This window comes from Poecile atricapillus, chromosome 18 (assembly GCF_030490865.1).
Source record: "Poecile atricapillus isolate bPoeAtr1 chromosome 18, bPoeAtr1.hap1, whole genome shotgun sequence".
In the NCBI taxonomy this organism is placed as follows: Eukaryota; Metazoa; Chordata; class Aves; order Passeriformes; family Paridae; genus Poecile; species Poecile atricapillus.
The window spans coordinates 9,301,624-9,320,324 of NC_081266.1; positions in this window are offsets into that span (position 1 = coordinate 9,301,624).

The window sequence follows — 18,701 nt, forward strand, 5'->3', positions numbered from 1 at the left end:
ATGAAGCCTTGTTTCCCTGGGAATGGCTCTACACCTGCCTGCCATGGGAAGTGGTGAATGAATTCCTTATTTTGCTTTGCTTGTGTGGGCAGCTTTTGCTTTATCTATCAAACTGTCTTCTTCTCTACCCGAGGGTTTTCTCATTTTGACCTTTCCAGCCCTCTTCCCATCCAACTAGAGGAGAACAAGCAAGCAGCTCTTTGGAGCTGAGCTGCTGTCCAGGATGAGCCCACAGCAGTGTGCAAAAAAAACAATTCCACCTTCCTTTAGAAAGGGGGAGTGCTCCCAGCTGTGTGTTTGTGCTTCCTTAATCTACCAATCTACTTAATCTACCAATCTACTTAATCTACCAATCTAGAAAAATGGCACACACAGCATGAACAACTGCTACAGATTTTGTGCCAGGAAATCCTAGTCTAGAGAGAAATAATTGGTGTTTCCTTATAAAATGTTGTTGTGCTTTGTTCACAGCCTGGAGAAGCAGACTGATGCTCACCATTACTAGATTCTACCAATACTAGATTCTACCAATTACTACATTCTACCATTACTAGATTCTACCAATACTAGTTTTCTTTCTTGCTTCATCCTCTGGCACACCATAGATTTCTATCTGTACCATGGGGTTAGCTTTGTTGGTCCTTGACATGCTGCTGCGTGGTAACTGATGGCCACTGATGAGCTGGAAAATTAAAGTTATATTGAAGTAACTGTAAGAATGAACTAATTCACCACAGCCATATAGTCACCATAATAGAAATAGCTTTCAAAAGAAATTACTTTAAGTATATGCTAGTCATAAACTGGTGTAATAAACACAGTGGAATCAAGAATATGGTGCTTCACATCCAATTTAATTTTTTATATATAATTTTTTAGAAATATTGTGGTTTAGGAACATTTTTTAACTAGATCAGATTCCTCTGAGCCCAGTCCAAACTGACCTTGAATGGTTAGAGGGATGGGATACACATAACCTCTCTGGGCTGCCTGTGCCAGTGTTTCACCACCCTCTTTTAAATAAATAAATAAATAAATAACTGAAATAATATTTTAAACAATAATTTTCAGGTTTTTTTATTCAATAGCTATACATAAAAATTATATTTTGCTACTGTACAAAATAATCCTATTGGAATCAGCCTACAGTGATTTTTACATTTTCTGCTATCGAGCTCATGAATTCCAATCTGTGTGGAGAGGATCAGCATCAAGACCCACCGTGACATCAGCATTGTGCTACAGGGTATGTAGCAGACTGCCTCACCTGTGCCTCATCTCTTGCACAGTATTCCTTAGTATTAGACAAAAACTCTTCATTCAGTGAGCTTCCTGATGTGTTTTGACCAAAATTTCCAAAAACAGGAAATTTTGTCTCAGACTGCCCTGTAATCTGGCACCCAGACTAAGACAGGATTTATGAAAGTCACAACTTTGTCTGCTTTTTATCTATATTTCAGGGTAGCTAGGAAAGAGTCAACATCTGTGCAGTAATCAGCCTTTTAGGAATCAGTATATAACATGTATTGAGAGAGATATACAAGCCTGAAAGCCCAGGTGAAAGATATGACTCCCAATCCTGGTCTCAGGCCTGTTATGAATTATGTTTGTTCATTAACTGGGATTAATTGGGATGATGTTCGTCAGTTAATCAGGATGTGGTTGGTTGTTTTTTTTTCTTTTTTTTTGCTCTCTTTTCCTTCGCAAGCTAATGTGGAAAGCTTTTCGCAAGTTGTGGTCGGGGTTGTTTTCGTACAGACCAGGCGTGGGACTTTCCAGGAAGAAGAATAGAAGTGAAGCAAGATGTTTCAACAACAACCCCGAAGCATGCGCAAAAGGCTCGTGAACATCTTAAAAAGACTGACTGAAACCTCAGTATGCGCGGCAGTGGCGGAACAGAGAACCCCCTGTCGCCCAGCGCTGCATTGCCTCCATGTTTTGCTGCTATGATTAATAAAATTTGTTAATTAGTTGCTAATTTGACTCTTATTAATCAATATAATCAATAACAATTGGTGCCGTGACTCGGATGGGAATATTGGTGAGCTATTGAGGTTTGGGGAGGCGCCCCGCTGTAACTTGCGGCCCCAGCTTCGGTTGCTTGCCCTACTTCCACCGACGAACCCAAATTAAAACAGGGAGGCAAGGAAGGACCGGTCGACCCCTTAAATTTTGTGCACAAAAGTCCGGGCGAAGACGCGGAACGCGGACGCGTAAGTTACTGCCTGTTTGGCAGGGGTTTCCGTTCGGTCGGGGTCGGGTTCCCGGAGTGTGGCGATTGTGGTTTGTGTGTTTGAGAGGGGAACTGGCAGCCGGATTCCCCAAGCGAGTGCGGACCCTCAGTAGTGCATTTCCCATTGTCCGCGAGGACGTGGGTCACGAAAAAGGGGAAGTGAGTGAAGCGAGTGAAACGCACACACGATCGAGAGAAGGCACTCCGGAAGATGGGACAAGGGAGAAGCAAGCCCCTTTCACCCATGAAGCGTTCTCCAGTACCCAGGGACTCCCCATTGGGATTTATGTTGGAGATGTGGAAGTATTATCCTGGGACTGGGAATAAAGATAAGGCCAAGATGATCTATTATTGTGTAAAAGTGTGGGGAGGAAAACAAATTGATGAGGCAGTATGGTGGCCAAAGTTCGGTTCTACTGAGGATTGGATGCAACAAAAATTAAATATTTGGGTAAATAATAAAATCCCATTCAATCAAGAGGAGAGTGAGTATGCAGCAGTCTGGGTTACACGCCCAGGAGGACCGGGAGTCTCAATTTTTAAATTATCAGAAATAGACCCGGAAAGTAAAAAACAAAAACCCCGACAGGAAGAGGATCTTCCTGTAAGACCCCCACCGTATGTCCCACCGCAACCGATGGCTCCCCCACCGCCACAGGCGGAGCCGGAGTTAAATAATCAGGGAGATCGGGGTCTGCAAGAAAGACCAAATGAGCAGGAAGGAAGCCAAGATCAGGGACCCAGAACTAGGAGCCGTGCGCGGCAACAAAACTTGTTTCCGTTAAGAGAAGTGCCCATGGGAGGTCCTAATCCACAGATGGGATTTATTTCAGTACCTCTCAGTTCGGGGGATGTGAGAGATTTTAAAAAGGAGATGGGAAAGATTTTAGAAGATCCTCTGGGGGTCGCTGAGCGAGTGGATCAATTTTTAGGACCTAATATCTATACTTGGGATGAACTGCAGTCCATCTTAAATATATTGTTTACCACTGAAGAGAAGAATATGATAAGGACTGCAGGGATGCGCATTTGGGACGCTCAACATGCACAAGGACCCCAGGCAGACATAAAATGGCCCCTGCAGAGGCCTCAGTGGGACCACCAGAACGGAGATCATAGGACGCATATGCAGGATTTGCGCACTATAATTATTCAAGGAATTAGGGAAGCAGTTCCTAGGGGTCAGAATATCAATAGGGCCTTTAATGAGAGGCAAAAGAAGGAAGAATCTCCCAATGAGTGGCTGGAAAGATTGCGTAAAAACTTGCAAATGTATTCTGGTTTGGATCCAGACACTCAGTTAGGTCAGGCTTTATTAAAGACTCAGTTTGTTGCTAAGGCCTGGGACGACATACGTAAGAAATTAGAGAAAATTGAAAACTGGCAAGATAGAGGATTAGATGAACTTCTTAGAGAGGCACAGAAAGTTTATGTTAGGAGGGAGGATGAGAGTCATAAGAGACAAGTTAGAATGATGGTTGCGGCAGTCAGGGAAAGTAGAGAATTGGATAAACAGGAAAGACGGCCATTTCGGGGGAAGCCCCCAAACCGGGAGGGAAATAGAGGAGTGGAAGAAAGAAGAGAAGAAAGGAATTGTTTTTATTGTGGGAGGAAGGGACATCTTAAAAGAAATTGCAGGATTAAGGTGCAGGATGAAAAGATGTTCAAGGAAGATTAGGGATGTCAGGGGCTCAATTTGTACTTGTTGGGGACCCAGAAACATCGTGAGCCCTTGATAAAACTAAAAGTGGGTCCCCACCGCGAAGAAATAGAATTTTTGGTAGACTCGGGGGCTGAGAGATCTACCGTACAAAAATTGCCCTCTGGATGTAAACTATCCAGAGAGACAGCCCTGGTTGTAGGAGCTAAGGGAGAACCCTTTAAAGTTGGAATTGTTAAAGATGTAGAGGTAGAAACTAAATGTAAGATAGGGTTAGGGAATCTTTTAGTAGTACCTGAAGCAGAGTTTAATTTATTAGGTCGGGATTTAATAATTGAATTAGGAATAAACTTGGAAGTGGAGAATAAAGAAATAAAAATAAAGCTTTGTCCCCTTAGAGTAGAAGATGAAGAGATGATTAACCCTGAGGTTTGGTATACCCCGGAGACTGTAGGGCGACTAGAGATACCCCCTTTTACGGTAAAAATTAAAAACCCGGAACTTCCAATTAAAATCAAACAATACCCTATTTCACTAGAAGGAAGGAAGGGATTAAAACCAGAAATAGAGAGACTTATAAATCAAGGACTATTAGAACCTTGCATGTCCCCATTTAATACTCCCATCTTGCCGGTAAAGAAGCCTAATGGGACGTATCGATTAGTACACGATTTGCGGGAAATAAATAAAAGAACTATTTCTCGGTTTCCCGTAGTGGCCAATCCCTATACGTTGCTAACTAAATTAGGCCCTGAAAATCTATGGTATAGTGTGATTGATTTAAAGGATGCATTTTGGGCCTGTCCCTTAGATGAAACATGCAGAGATTACTTTGCATTTGAATGGGAGGATCCTGATACTGGGAGAAAACAACAACTGAGGTGGACGGTTTTACCTCAGGGCTTTACTGAGTCCCCCAATTTATTTGGACAAGCACTAGAACACATTTTGCAGGAATACAAGCCTGCTTCAGGTATTACTCTTATTCAATATGTAGATGACTTATTAATTGCGGGGAAAGAGGAAGAACAGGTCAGAAGAGAAAGTATCAAACTCCTTAATTTCTTAGGATTAAAAGGTCTCAAAGTATCAAAAATCAAACTACAATTTGTAGAAGAAGAAGTACGATATTTAGGACATTACATCAACAAAGGAGAAAAGAAAATAGACCCCGAACGCATAAAAGGAATCTTGTCATTACCACCTCCTAAAAATAAAAGGCAAATTAGACAAATCCTAGGTCTAATGGGATATTGTCGGCAATGGATCGAAAACTACAGTAGTAAAGTTAAATTTTTATATCATAAATTGACTCTCGGGGGTTTAATTACTTGGACTCAGCAAGATGAGGAGAACCTTCAGGCATTACGAGAAGATCTGATAAACGCCCCAGTTTTAAGTCTGCCGGATCTGAATCGGCCTTTTTATTTATTTAGAAATGTGAGTGATGGCACAGCATATGGGGTCCTGACCCAAGAATGGGCTGGGAAGAAAAAGCCGGTAGGCTATTTGTCAAAGTTATTAGATCCCGTAAGCAGAGGATGGCCTACCTGTTTGCAAGTGATCGTAGGATGTGCCTTATTAGTAGAAGAGGCCAGAAAAATCACCTTTAATAGCTGCATAAAAGTGTTGTCCCCTCATAATATCCGGGGTGTGTTGCAGCAGAAAGCTGAGAAATGGATATCAGACTCCCGTCTACTTAAATATGAGGGAATTTTATTGGAAGCTCCGAATTTAACTTTAGAAACAACGAGCCTCCAAAACCCTGCCCAATTTCTATATGGAGGGTCTGAAGAGTCAGAACTAACACATAATTGTCTTCAGACCATTGAAGAACAGACAAAGATTAGACCCGACCTGGAAGAAGAAGAATTAGACGATGGGGAGAGAATCTTCGTAGATGGTTCTTCCAGAGTGATTGAAGGGAAAAGAAAATCAGGATACGCAGTTATAGATGGGAAGACATTGGAGATTCTAGAATCAGGACCATTGAACAGTTCTTGGTCAGCACAAGCTTGTGAACTATATGCTGTCCTACGAGCTCTAAAGAGATTAAAGGGAAAGGTTGGGACAATTTACACGGACTCTAAATATAGTTATGGGGTAATACATACTTTCGGAAAAATCTGGGAAGAAAGGGGATTAATCAACTCACAAGGGAAAGATTTGATCCATCAGGAGTTAATAAAAGCAGTTTTAGTCGCTTTGCGAGGACCTGTAAAGCTAGCTGTAGTACACCTAAAAGGACACCAGAAGGGGGTAGATTACAAAACAAGGGGAAATAATGCAGCAGATCAGGAAGCTAAACAGGCAGCATTACGAGAACTAGTGTTAAAGGAAAAGGGAATGGGGCCCTCAGTACCCGAATTGAAAATTTTTGTACTCACCCCAAAAGAGGAACAGAAACTTGCTCAAATGGGGTGCACTAAAAATAAAGAAGGGAACTGGCATTTACCTGATGGAAGAAAAGTGTTACCAAAGTCAATAGCTTTTCAGATTCTAGACAATCTACATAAACAGACACATTGGGGTAGCCAAGCCCTAATAGACCATTTTGCGGCTAAATATATGTGTATAGGACTACATGATCTGGCAAAATATATTACTCAGGGATGCCCCACATGCCTAAAAGTTAATAGAGCTGTACGGAGACAAATGCCAATGGGGGGAAGACCCTTAGCAGTGAGACCATTTTCTAAAGTTCAAATCGATTTTACAGAACTCCCCAAAGTAGGGAGGTATAAATATATTCTAGTCATTGTAGACCATCTTACACATTTCGTAGAAGCCTTCCCAACCATCAGGGCCACCGCACAGACAGTAACAAAGGTTTTATTAGAACATATAATCCCCAGATATGGAATAACCGAAGTTATTGATTCGGATCAAGGACCACATTTTACATCTAAAATCATAAAGAATCTGGTGGAAGCCCTGGGAATAAGATGGGAAGAACACACTCCGTGGCATCCACAAAGTTCAGGTCTAGTAGAACGAATGAATGGAGAACTTAAGAAACAATTAACAAAATTAATGCTTGAGACTAAACTCTCATGGATTAAATGTATTCCTTTAGCATTGCTGAATATTAGAGCCCAACCCAGAGCTGACATAGGAATATCTCCCTTTGAAATGTTATATGGAATGCCCTATGATGCAGGAATCCCCATGAACCACCCGGGAATCTCAGATAAAATTACTCACACGTATATTCATAAACTGATGCAGTATCGCCAGGAACTTTGGAGAAAAGGACAACTAACCCAGAGACCTCCTCTTGATATTACATTACATCAGGTCAAGCCAGGGGATTGGGTTCTTATAAAAACGTGGAAAGAGACCACTCTACAACCTCGCTGGGAAGGACCGTACCTGGTGCTTTTGACCACCAACACAGCTATCCGAACTGCTGAGAAGGGATGGACTCATGCCAGCCGTATTAAAGGACCAGTGAGCAATAGAGAGTGGATGGTCACTAGTCCTGCGGGAGACTTGAAGGTTAAATTGTCCAAGAGACCGCGGCAATAATAAGGGACATTAAAATTTCAGAATTTGATGAACAAGAGCAACCAAAATAGAACTTTTGTAATTAAACACCTGTCTAAGGCACTTAAATTTAATGAGCAAGGAAACATTTATAACAAAGATGTGGGTGTAACATGCACCGATATTAGTTGTGGGGGAAATTGCTATCCATTTGTTTGTTTTATTTGTTTAGTTTGTAAGGAAAAGTGGTGGACCCATTGCAGAAACGGACATCCCCCTCGAGGAGTGTGCCGGCCGTGCTGGACATTCCAGCGAGAATTAACTGATTGGGTATTAGCTCAAAGAGTCAAAACAGGAGACCTAGAAAAAGGATCGGCCGAGTGGTGGAATATATTTACAAAGGGGGTAAATCCGGACCTATACTGTTATCACCCGAACGAGCCTCGACCCTTTGTGGCCCGGCTAGTGGCAGGACTGTGTCGCCGAAGGGTGGCATCAGCGAGCTGCAAAGCCCCGGAGGTGAAGAATTGTAATTGGCAGTCTTATAGACTGAGGCTCACACAGACAGGGAGACAGTTCCCTCCTGAAGAATTCTCTTGCTGCCGAGAAGATGGCTCACCCCGTGGCTCGAAGCAACCGAGTCGACGGGCGAGGCAGAGGGGAAGTAAACAGTGGAGGGAATTCTCCGGTTGTCAATGGGATCACAATATTATGGTCCAGGAGATGCCCCAAGAGTGGGAATAACTTCTCTAAGAGGTGGGATCCCCATTACTGGAATGGGAAAGCCATGGGCCTTTTGTTATCCTGGATATTGTTTTGGAATCTATTGGGAGTTTATGGGAATGATAGAGTTACGCATGAACCCTTTGAGTGGTCCCTAATTAGGGAAGAAGAGCAGAGAGTAATTCAATCGGTAATCAGTTCAGGGGCGCCCACTTTCGAATGCCGGCTTTTTGAGTTACTTTCAATAGATCAGCCAAGTCAGTTTCTTGAGTTAGTTGCAAAAGGTCCACCAAGACGACCAATCTATATATGCCCAGCTTCGAATCCTGGGAAAGGATATTGTAATTATCCCGGAGAATTCTATTGTGGATATTGGGGTTGTGAGACCCTGGCATTAGGATTTACACCCGGAGGGGGCCCAGATCCATATATTTCTGTAAAGTGGCTACCCTGCACAGAGGAGGGCATTTGTGATAGGTTAGGAATTACAGTGGAATCTCAAACATTGGCAGACCTCGGTTGGTTTATTGGGAAGACATGGGGAATACGAGTGTGGGAACCTGGAAAAGATCGAGGAGGACACTTTCTTATAAAGAAAGAAAGGATTCCTCATAATTTACCAGAGGCAATAGGACCCAATGAACCCTTGAAAAACATAATCGAAGGAGAAACCGAGAAGAGAAAGCCTGCATCTAGCGGTAATACCACCTATAGTATATCTAAAGAAAAAGATATCATGATGCTACCCACAGAACATTCACCCCCTGAAGCATATGATACTTTTTGGAAGATTATGCAAGCTAGCTTTAGTGTTTTAAATCAAACCCATCCTGAATTAACTAAAGAATGCTGGCTATGTTATGACATTCATCCTCCATTTTATGAAGCAATAGGGTCAGTAGCTAATATAAGAAGGAGGAACGGAACTAATCCCAGAGAGTGTTTATGGAATCGGGAAAAAGGAACCCCGGGGATTACAATAACGCAAGTTACCGGACAGGGGTTATGTATAGGAGCTATCCCTCCAGAGCAAAAGTACTTGTGTAATAAAACTATAAAAATACAGAAGAAGGAGGTCGCTAATTGGTTAGTGCCAGCTTATAATAATAAATGGATATGCTCCAAGTTAGGGGTAACACCATGCTTGTCCACCACAGTATTCGATGAAAAATCTGAATACTGTATACAAGTAATCATTGTCCCTCGAATTATATACCATCCCAAAGAATATGTACTAGACCATCACGAGGCAGAAAAACATCATTTAGTAAAAAGAGAACCATTTACAGCACTTACGATTGCATTACTGTTAACAATAGGAGGAGCTGGAGCAGGAACAGGTATAGCTTCTCTAGTATCCCAAGGAGCTGGACTAACAACATTGAGAAAATCAGTGGATGAAGATTTGCTAAAAATAGAAAGAGCTATTGATGCTCTTACCAAATCAGTACGGTCTTTATCAGAAGTAGTCCTACAAAATAGGAGAGGATTAGACCTTCTGTTAATACAACAGGGAGGATTATGTATAGCCTTGAAGGAACAATGTTGTACCTATGTGGATTCGACAGGGGTGGCAGTAGACACTATGGCTGAGCTCAGGAAGCAACTTGAGCAAAGGGAACGTGAAAGAGAATCTCACCAGAGTTGGTATCACAAATGGTTCAATCAGTCTCCCTGGCTTACCACCCTTCTGTCAACAATAGCTGGACCAGTGCTTATATTTGTTCTAGCATTAACTCTTGGTCCCTGCATCTTTAATAAAATAATAGCTATTGTTAGAAAAAGACTAGAAGCAGCTCATCTGATGTTAATACGGGCAAAATATGAACCCATCAACCTAGCCCCGGATGAAGAAGAGTTAGAATGGAGTAGACAAGAACTAAAAAGGTTTAATGAACAAAGCAAAGAATTGTCCTAGATAAAAAGGGGAGGGACTGTTATGAATTATGTTTGTTCATTAACTGGGATTAATTGGGATGATGTTCGTCAGTTAATCAGGATGTGGTTGGTTGTTTTTTTTTCTTTTTTTTTGCTCTCTTTTCCTTCGCAAGCTAATGTGGAAAGCTTTTCGCAAGTTGTGGTCGGGGTTGTTTTCGTACAGACCAGGCGTGGGACTTTCCAGGAAGAAGAATAGAAGTGAAGCAAGATGTTTCAACAACAACCCCGAAGCATGCGCAAAAGGCTCGTGAACATCTTAAAAAGACTGACTGAAACCTCAGTATGCGCGGCAGTGGCGGAACAGAGAACCCCCTGTCGCCCAGCGCTGCATTGCCTCCATGTTTTGCTGCTATGATTAATAAAATTTGTTAATTAGTTGCTAATTTGACTCTTATTAATCAATATAATCAATAACAAGGCCTAAGCATCATAAGAGATTCTTATTCCCCTGTCAACCACCCCAAAAATCAAAACCCACAAATCCCACACTTTGCTTTGATATTTTCCAGTGCTTGTAGCACCTTGCCCCAAGAGAAGTTCTAGCCTGAAATACTGAAGAGCAGTGGCTTGGCAAACACTGATGCTCTTTCTTCCTAAGGAAAAGCTGCTGCCTTCACCAGGAATCTTTGCAATCACTGATGGGTTGCCCACTAAGGACATGGGCCTACAGCCTGCTCCGAAGCTAGCCTCCAGAATTCACCCTTTCAGTTTAGGAAAAAAATAAAAAATATACAGTGTTTGTAACATCCTGCTGGGCCCTGCAGGAGGGAGAACAAACACGGCACAAGTGGTTTCTTTTACTAGATATTGGAACGGATACTCATTTGGAATTTTGGTTTATGATTTTGATGTTTAAAGATTGTTTTCCTTGCAAGGATTTGACGGTTGAGTCAAATATCTTTAACTCAGTGAACGAATACAAAACATTGTTAGTCTGGTCGAACTAACAGTCTAACTTGTCAATATAGTAGTTAAAAGGAACACTAAAGTGGTACAAGGTGAGCAAATTTGGGTCTCGCAGGGATTGCAGGACTTTGGTGCGGTTCACCCCCTGCAAGGCGGGGGGGAACGCGTGCCGGCCGGTGCACTGCTCGAGCCCCGGCATCGTCTCGCGGGGCAGCTCGGGTTCGCAGGAGAAGAACCCGGCAGCACAAGGCTGGCAGAACTCGGCCCGGCGCCCGTAGCACGGTCCGCGTGCGCGCGGGCCACGCTGACGGGCGCGGGGGGGAGCAAAGTTCGCTCTCCGCGCTCACCTCCGCTTCCCCGCTGGAGCGCGAGCGAGCGCGGGGCGCTGTGCGGGCCCCGTGGTTCCGTGCCGCTTCTCGCGGCTCGCTCCGCGCGGGGCGCGCACGCGCGGGGGGAGCAGGGGCGTCCGCGCGGGCTCCGCGGTCTCGCGCCGCTTCCCGCGGCACAGAAGAAAGGAGCTCACAGGGCGCGCGCGCGCGAGCGAAAGGGGGGCTTGGGCTCCCCCCCCTTCCCCCGCCGCTTCTTGGTCGGCACCTTAGATGGGTGTGTGGGGGGGGGGGAATGCTCGCCACGGCCCCGGCCCCAGCTCCAGATCTGGGCTTGGGCTCGGCTTTTACGGGGTTTTTGCGGCCGGCCGGAGCTAGGGGGCCCGGCTGGCCGCCCGGCCCGCGGCTGGCGGCGGCGGGCGGGCGCAGGGGGAACGGGGTTGTTGCTACCCCTCCCGCCACCGCTTCTCTGCCGGGGGGAGCCGCGCGCTCCGCCGCGTTGGTACACGGGGGGTTTGTCACTCATGTTACGGATCTGGTTCTGGTCCCAGACCCGGGATCGGGCTCGGTTTCTACAGGGCTCTCGCGGCCGGCTGGCGGCCGCGACCGGACCGGTTGCCCGGGCTCCCCTGCGGCGGTGGCGGCAGCGGCAGCGGGCAGGGGCGCCCCGGACAGTTCCAGCGGCGCTTCGAACTTGGTTTTTTTTTCTCTTTTCCATTTTTTTTCTCGTTTTTTTTTCGCCGCTGCTGCTGCCGCTGCCGCCGAGGTGGTTTTGCCGGTGGCTGCGGCGCTTCTGTGTGTTCGGGTTTCTTGGCGGCAGCGGCGCCCTGCACGCTGGGCGCGGGGGGGGCTGAAGAGAGGGTTTTTCGCGGCCGCGCTGGCAGCTATTTGGGGCACCGGCGGAGGCTCCATGGCGGCCGCTGGCAGCAGTGCCCGCAGCGCCGGTCCTGGAGGGGCCGGCGGAGGCTCCGCGAAGGGCGCAGGCAGAAGCGGCTCTCGCGGCGCTGGCGATGGCGGCGCCTGCGGGTGCGGTAAAGGCAGAGCCGCGCGACTTCTGCTCTGTTGTTGTTTTTCTGCTGGCAAAGCCTGCGCGCCGAGCTCTGCGGATGGCGGGCGCACAAACTTTTTTGGGGAGGGAGATTTCTGGCTCACGGACTGCTCCTTTCAAAAACAAGGGTCTGGACTCTTCTGGATGTTAAAAGAAGTAGCCAAACCTTTATTCGATGGCAAAAATACCAACAGGAGTAGGAAGACAGGCTAGCCTGACTCCCTGCAACTCACAACCCGAGGAGCAAGGAGACCTCCCCCAACACAGCTGTGCACAAGGTTATATACCGCTTGAGCCCCAGGGGATGGTACAACTCAGGGTCCAATGAGGGATCAGGGGAGGAGGAGTGAGGGGAGGCGGTTACACTACTGGGAACCAATAGGGACATGTCATGGGCGGGACGGCAACTAGGGAACCAATCGCGAACCGAACCAGGGGTGAGGAGCATGGAAGGTTCTGGAAGAAAGGGTCGGGTTTACAATGATGGATAGGGGGATTAGGGCAGGCCGGGGTGATGGGCAGGGAAGGTTGGGGATTAAGGGGAGGGGTTTACATAATTGACAACTGGGGTCAAAACCAATACAGTTAATAGGGGAGAACAAGAACATACCAACAGACTAACAATTACAATCATACCACTATAAATACTTATAACACTCCTGCCCGCTGCTAAAGTTCTCTAAGGGTCTGGGCAGAGCTGAAGGACCGCCACGCAGTTCGGTTTCACTGTTTTTAGGCTGGCGCTGTTTCAGTGCCTTAAAAATCACTCCCCAGGTTGCTGCCAAGCTGCATGCACTGGTATCTCCCGCAGCCAGCCTAGTCCACAGGTGGTCCCCCACTGACCACCAAATCTCAAGGTTAAACACATCATTCACAGTCATAGCAAACTCCTGCGCTTTCACCCAGTGGAACAAAGCGCGTATATCTTCTTCAGGAATACAGAGTCCCATGCTCAGCAAGGCATCTTGCCATGCAAGGCTGACAAGTTGCTCGTCAGCTAAATCACAAGTTCTCCATTATGAAATTTTTTTATCTTGGCAGCTCCGCGAATGCAATTATGCAAACGCTAATGGCTCAGACCCGGGTTTTTGAGCTCTGCTTCACCAAGATGAGCCGTTCCAAGCCCGCTCTCTGGTAGGCTCCACTATCCCGTTGGTTAAAATACCAGTTCCCTCTAGGAGAACCCGGGAGAATTCCACTTACCCCTCTAGGGGGAAGGGCTGGCTTTGTCCTCGCTCGCTGCTTACCCTCAGGGGATTAGCAGATGTCGTCACGTCGGTTGCTTTCTGACCTCGGGGGTCGGCTGCACATCACGTCGGGTTACCAGACCTCGGAGGGTCGGTTCATCATCATGCGGGGTCACCAGATGTCGTTCTAATTGGGAACGGCAGAAAGAACGACACGGACTCTCAAGGGAGTCAGAACAGGAGAGAATCTCTAGTTTATTGTTACAGCCATGTTATATAGACTAGTTCGTGAAGAGTACAGAAAGGAAACTCTTATTGGTTAGTAAAGTACTACATTACCATCATTGGTCAGTGGGGTTTACCACCACCTGACCTTCTCCTGCAAGGAAAACAAGAGAACAGACAAACAGCACCTGCAGGCTGTTTTCTGTCTTTGAGGATTGTTTGAAATCCTCCCATGAAATTCCCAGGCTAGCTCTCAGGCAGGTCTGGCAGGCCATGGGCCTACAGCCTGCTCTGAAGCTAGCCTCCATAAAGTTCCACCTGAATATGAGGAAGAATTTCTTTACTGTGTGGGTGACCACACTCTGGAACAGATTGCCCAGAGAGGGTGTGGAGAATCCCTCACTGGAGATGTTCCAGAACCATCTGGATGCAATGCTGTGCCATATGCTCTGGGATGACCCTGCTGGAGCAGGGAAGTGGGGCCAGATGACCGCTGTGGGCCCTTCCAGCCTGACCCCATCTGGGATTCTGTGGTTTTGGTCAGGTATTCCTCATGTTAACCTAAATTTATAAATAAGCCAGGGCAGACTGAGTTAGAAGTGATCACTAAATGTGATACTGTAATATGACAGAAGTCATAATCCTTAGTAAGAAAAATATTTCTGATGTTTCCTCCATTTTTCCTTTATTCTCCATTCTCCTTTATTTCAGTGCTCAACTCAGAAACCCTAGGAGAGGATTAGTTTGCCCAAAACTTGGGGGTTTTTTGCCTGCTATGTCTGTTGTCTTAATAAAACAGTTTACTTCAAATTCCACCTACTCATGATTTTAAAAGAGATTTTTTGCCACGTTAATCCAAGCCCTGTTTTTGCACTATTACAGTCAAACTGCCACTATCACTCCTTGTTCCTGCTAGGAAGTGTCTAGCAAAGTACAACTCTTTCCATTGCAAGTCTTGCCTCAAGAAATCCTATGGTTAAACAGGCTTTTCACAAGAAAAGAAATTCAGCTCTTGTGCCAATCAAAAGAGAAACCGACATAAACTCATCATATGAGCTTTTTTGATTGTTTGGTGGCATAACAGTGCCTCTGCAGATGGAAAACTGGGACAATAGTGGGATTTGGAGCAGCCTGTTTGCCTTTCCTCAGCAAGAGAGGAGGAAGGGGGGAAATGTCACCTCTAAAGTGGGGGAGAAAAAAACCAATAATCAGAACTACAATGTCTACTTGGAATTCAGGTGGCTGGACATCAAATTACCTCTAACAGTCTGACTGCTGATTGCTACTATTCATGAAAAGGGGCTTTATTTTAGTTCTGAAATAATCCAGAGCAACAGCTCCCCCGTCGAGTTTTCCCGTCTGAATCTCTAAAATGTTCTCTTTTTTAATTTTCTCTCTTGACCCTCTCCTCCCACTCACCTCTTTGAACACAGATTTAAATACATTCAAAGAGATAGTGAGGAAGTAGTTTTCAGTCCATCTCATACAGCCAAAACACTGCTGCAAAGTGCCTCCCTTAAATTTTGGGAGGAATCAGCTGACAGAGGAAGGTTAGTTGGCTGAAGGCAAGGTAACATGAGAAAGAGCAGTTCAAAAGCACAGTGACAGTTTTACCTGACTCCTTTTCAGTTAATCACATCCACTTCTGGACACCCATGTCCTGTTAAACTACATTACCTTTGGAGCCTGTCACCTCAGCCTGGTTCCTTCCTTTGTCTGAAACAACTAAAATCAGTTGACCTTCAAGTTACAGTGATGTTTACCTATTCATTGAGAAGTGGAGATCTAGATTGCACTTAGGATCCTGGTTCCTTGGACTGGGACTTAGGGCTGCGTTTCATTCTCCCTCCTGATTTTTAAGAGATGCTCAGTTTACTGTTACTTGTAATCCTCAATTGAAGTTTTAGTACAGTCCTAAATCAACAGAGATGGGCTTTCAAGTGGACAGTGTAAATTATAAATCCTGCATTAACAATGTGGCCACATTGGAAAATACCCTTTAGTTCCATTGCCCTTTAATGGCTCTCTTACATTGGCTATTGAATCCCATCTATCTAAATCCCATGGGAATTTTAAATCAGATGTGCTTTGGGGAACTTAGCAATAGTAATATTAATCACTCCCATAGTGCTGACAATATGTAATGGTTTGAGTGGTATGGAGGCTAGCTTTGGAGCAGGCTGTAGGCCCATGGCCTGCCAGCCCTGCCTGAGAAGCTAGCCTGGGAAATTCATGGGAGGATTCAAAACAATCCTCAAAGACACAAAACAGCCTGCAGGTGCTGTTTTCTGATTCCCGTGTTTTCCTTGCAGGAGAAGGTCAGGGGGTGGTAAACCCCACTGACCAATGATGGTAATGTAGTACTTTACTAACCAATAAGAGTTTCCTTTCTGTACTCTTCACGAACTAGTCTATATAACATGGCTGTAACAATAAACTAGAGATTCTCTCCTGTTCTGACTCCTTTGAGAGTCCGTGTCGTTCTTTCCGCCGTTCCTAATTAGAACGACAGAGTGGGGCATCCTTTGATGCTGTATGATGTTAATGGTAGCAAGAATCAGCTTTGCAGTAGACCACATCATTTGCCTTGAAGGATCACTTCAGATAACAAAAACCAGAGGTTTGTTGTGCAAGAACTGGTTGTTCACACACACAAGCACTGTTTTCCTTCCCAACAGAGAAATTATTTATTGCTAGGAGACAGGAGTTTCTTCTATCCCAGGGATATGATGTTGGTAATGCTGTAGAAAGCCCCACATTTCCAGACACATACTGTGAATAATCAAAATCTGAGAAATTTCTTCATCCTGAGCCAGGTGTAAAACTACAACAGGAGATAGAAATGCAAGTGCCTGTATAATCCTTTGGGTTCATTGGCTCCAAATGTTTTAAGTTCTCTTCTTTTTGCCTGTATTCTCATTTGCATCATGTCACTGCATTGCTTGGCTGCTGACAGGCAAACTTCCTGTCTAAAATGCTGATTATATGATCAAAATTATTGATATTTTGATACACTCCATTTTGTGCTTTCTGACTGTATACTGTGTAACCAACACAAGGGTTTGTATTTAATTATAAGCCAAGCATTAAATGGCACGTGCTTGCTCCGTAGTTTTTAATTTTTATGTTTCTTGTGTGTTCTTTTGAAGCCTCAAGTAATATCATGTGTTTCCTGAGTAATTGTAATCTGCTTTAGGAATGACTTTACAGCTCCTCAGAAGTTATCAAAAAATTCTCCACCCACCAGCACTGGCTGGTGTTGATGACTGAGCCTGGTTAATAGATTGTCTCTGATCTCGAGTTGCTGCCGTATAAGATGGAATATCTGGAATATCATTCAGTAACCTGAACTGGAAAATTAGAGATTGCAGCTGTGTGATGGGCGAGATCAGAAAGGCTGCTGTAAGAATCCTGTTCTGCCCATATTGCTGCAGGAAATGCTCCTGGCTCTTCTATAGCAATATGTTTTACAAAACACCCTTAGAAACCATCGGTCTCCCCAATATCAGCACAGATACTTGGGGGTTAAAATCAGTAGGAGCTTGCCATCTAAAATCCAGTTCCTGTGCCTTGCTCTGGAAAGTGGAAAGGCCAGACTTTGTATCAGATTAAGATGAGTTAGAGTAGATTGAGGCTTAAGGATTTTTTCCATCAGAATGAAAATATTAAAGACAGATATTTTTACCTTGTCTTTGTGTTATTTATTTTTTATTTTCCTGATTCCATTTTAAGCTGAATTCTACTAATGCTTGTTATTCCACTGGCGCTCCAGTGGAATACTGAATACTGAAAATGCAACATGTTTTTATGTCTGCTAAAAACACAGATTTCATTTGGTACTTTTTATTTGTTTTCTTTGCTAGAACATGGACACTCATATTTATGACCTTCTTATTTTCCAGCACCTCCCAGATGGCTCTGCCCCAAGTGCACACGCTGAATTTTATCTTCTGCCAGATCCTTATGAGGTCAGTCGAAGGAAAACAAGAACAGCTCCAAGAGGCTCTGACCCTACTTACAATGAACTTGTGAGTACTGTTCACTTTCCTCCACCCCTTCTTGTTTCATGGAATCATGGAATGGGTCAGGCTGGAAGGGCCCACAGTGGTCATCTGGTGCCACCTCCCAGCTCCAGCAGGGCCATCCCAGAGCACGTGGCACAGGATTGTGTCCAGATGGTTCTGGGATATCACTGCTGAGGGATGCTCCACAGCCTCTCTGGGCAGTCTGCTCCAGTGCTCAATCACTGCACAAGGAAGTTCTTCCTCCCATTCAGGTGGAGCTTCCTGGGTATCTGTTCCTCCTGTTGCCTCTTGTCCCATTTCTGGGCCTCATGGAGCAGATCCTGGTACATTCCCTGACCTCTTCCTGCAGATGCTGACAGACATGGATGAGGTCCCCTCTCAGCTGTCTCTTTTCCAGGGTGAGCCCAGCTCACTCAGAGTTTTCTCTTGAGAGACATGCCCCAGTCCCCTCACCATCTCCATAGCCCTTCACTGGACTCACTCCAGTGGTCCCCTGCTTTTCTTCATCTGCTGAGCTTGGAACTGAACACAGCACTCCAGATGTGCCTCACTAGGGCTGAGTAAAAAGGCAGGGTCACCTCCCTCAACCTCCTGTCAATGCTTTTCTTGATGCACCCCAGGGTCCCTTTTTGGCCATGAGGGCACACTGCAGGCTCATATTGTCCACCAGAACCCCCAGGTCCTTCTCTGCAGAGCTCCTTCCCAGCAGGTCACCTACAACCCACACAGGTGCAATTTGTTCTATTTGCTTTGCCCTCTCTTGAAACAAAACAACAATACAACATTTTTAGAGCCGTTGCAATGAGGGTGACCAAGAAGAAGGAATGTACCATAAGGAGAACCACAAATGGTGATGACTGTCTGCTTTGCATCTTTCTCAGAAGTGAAACAGTGTCTTTTATGTCTCTCTGTTCAGGAAAACAGTTGGATTTTTCACAGTGCCC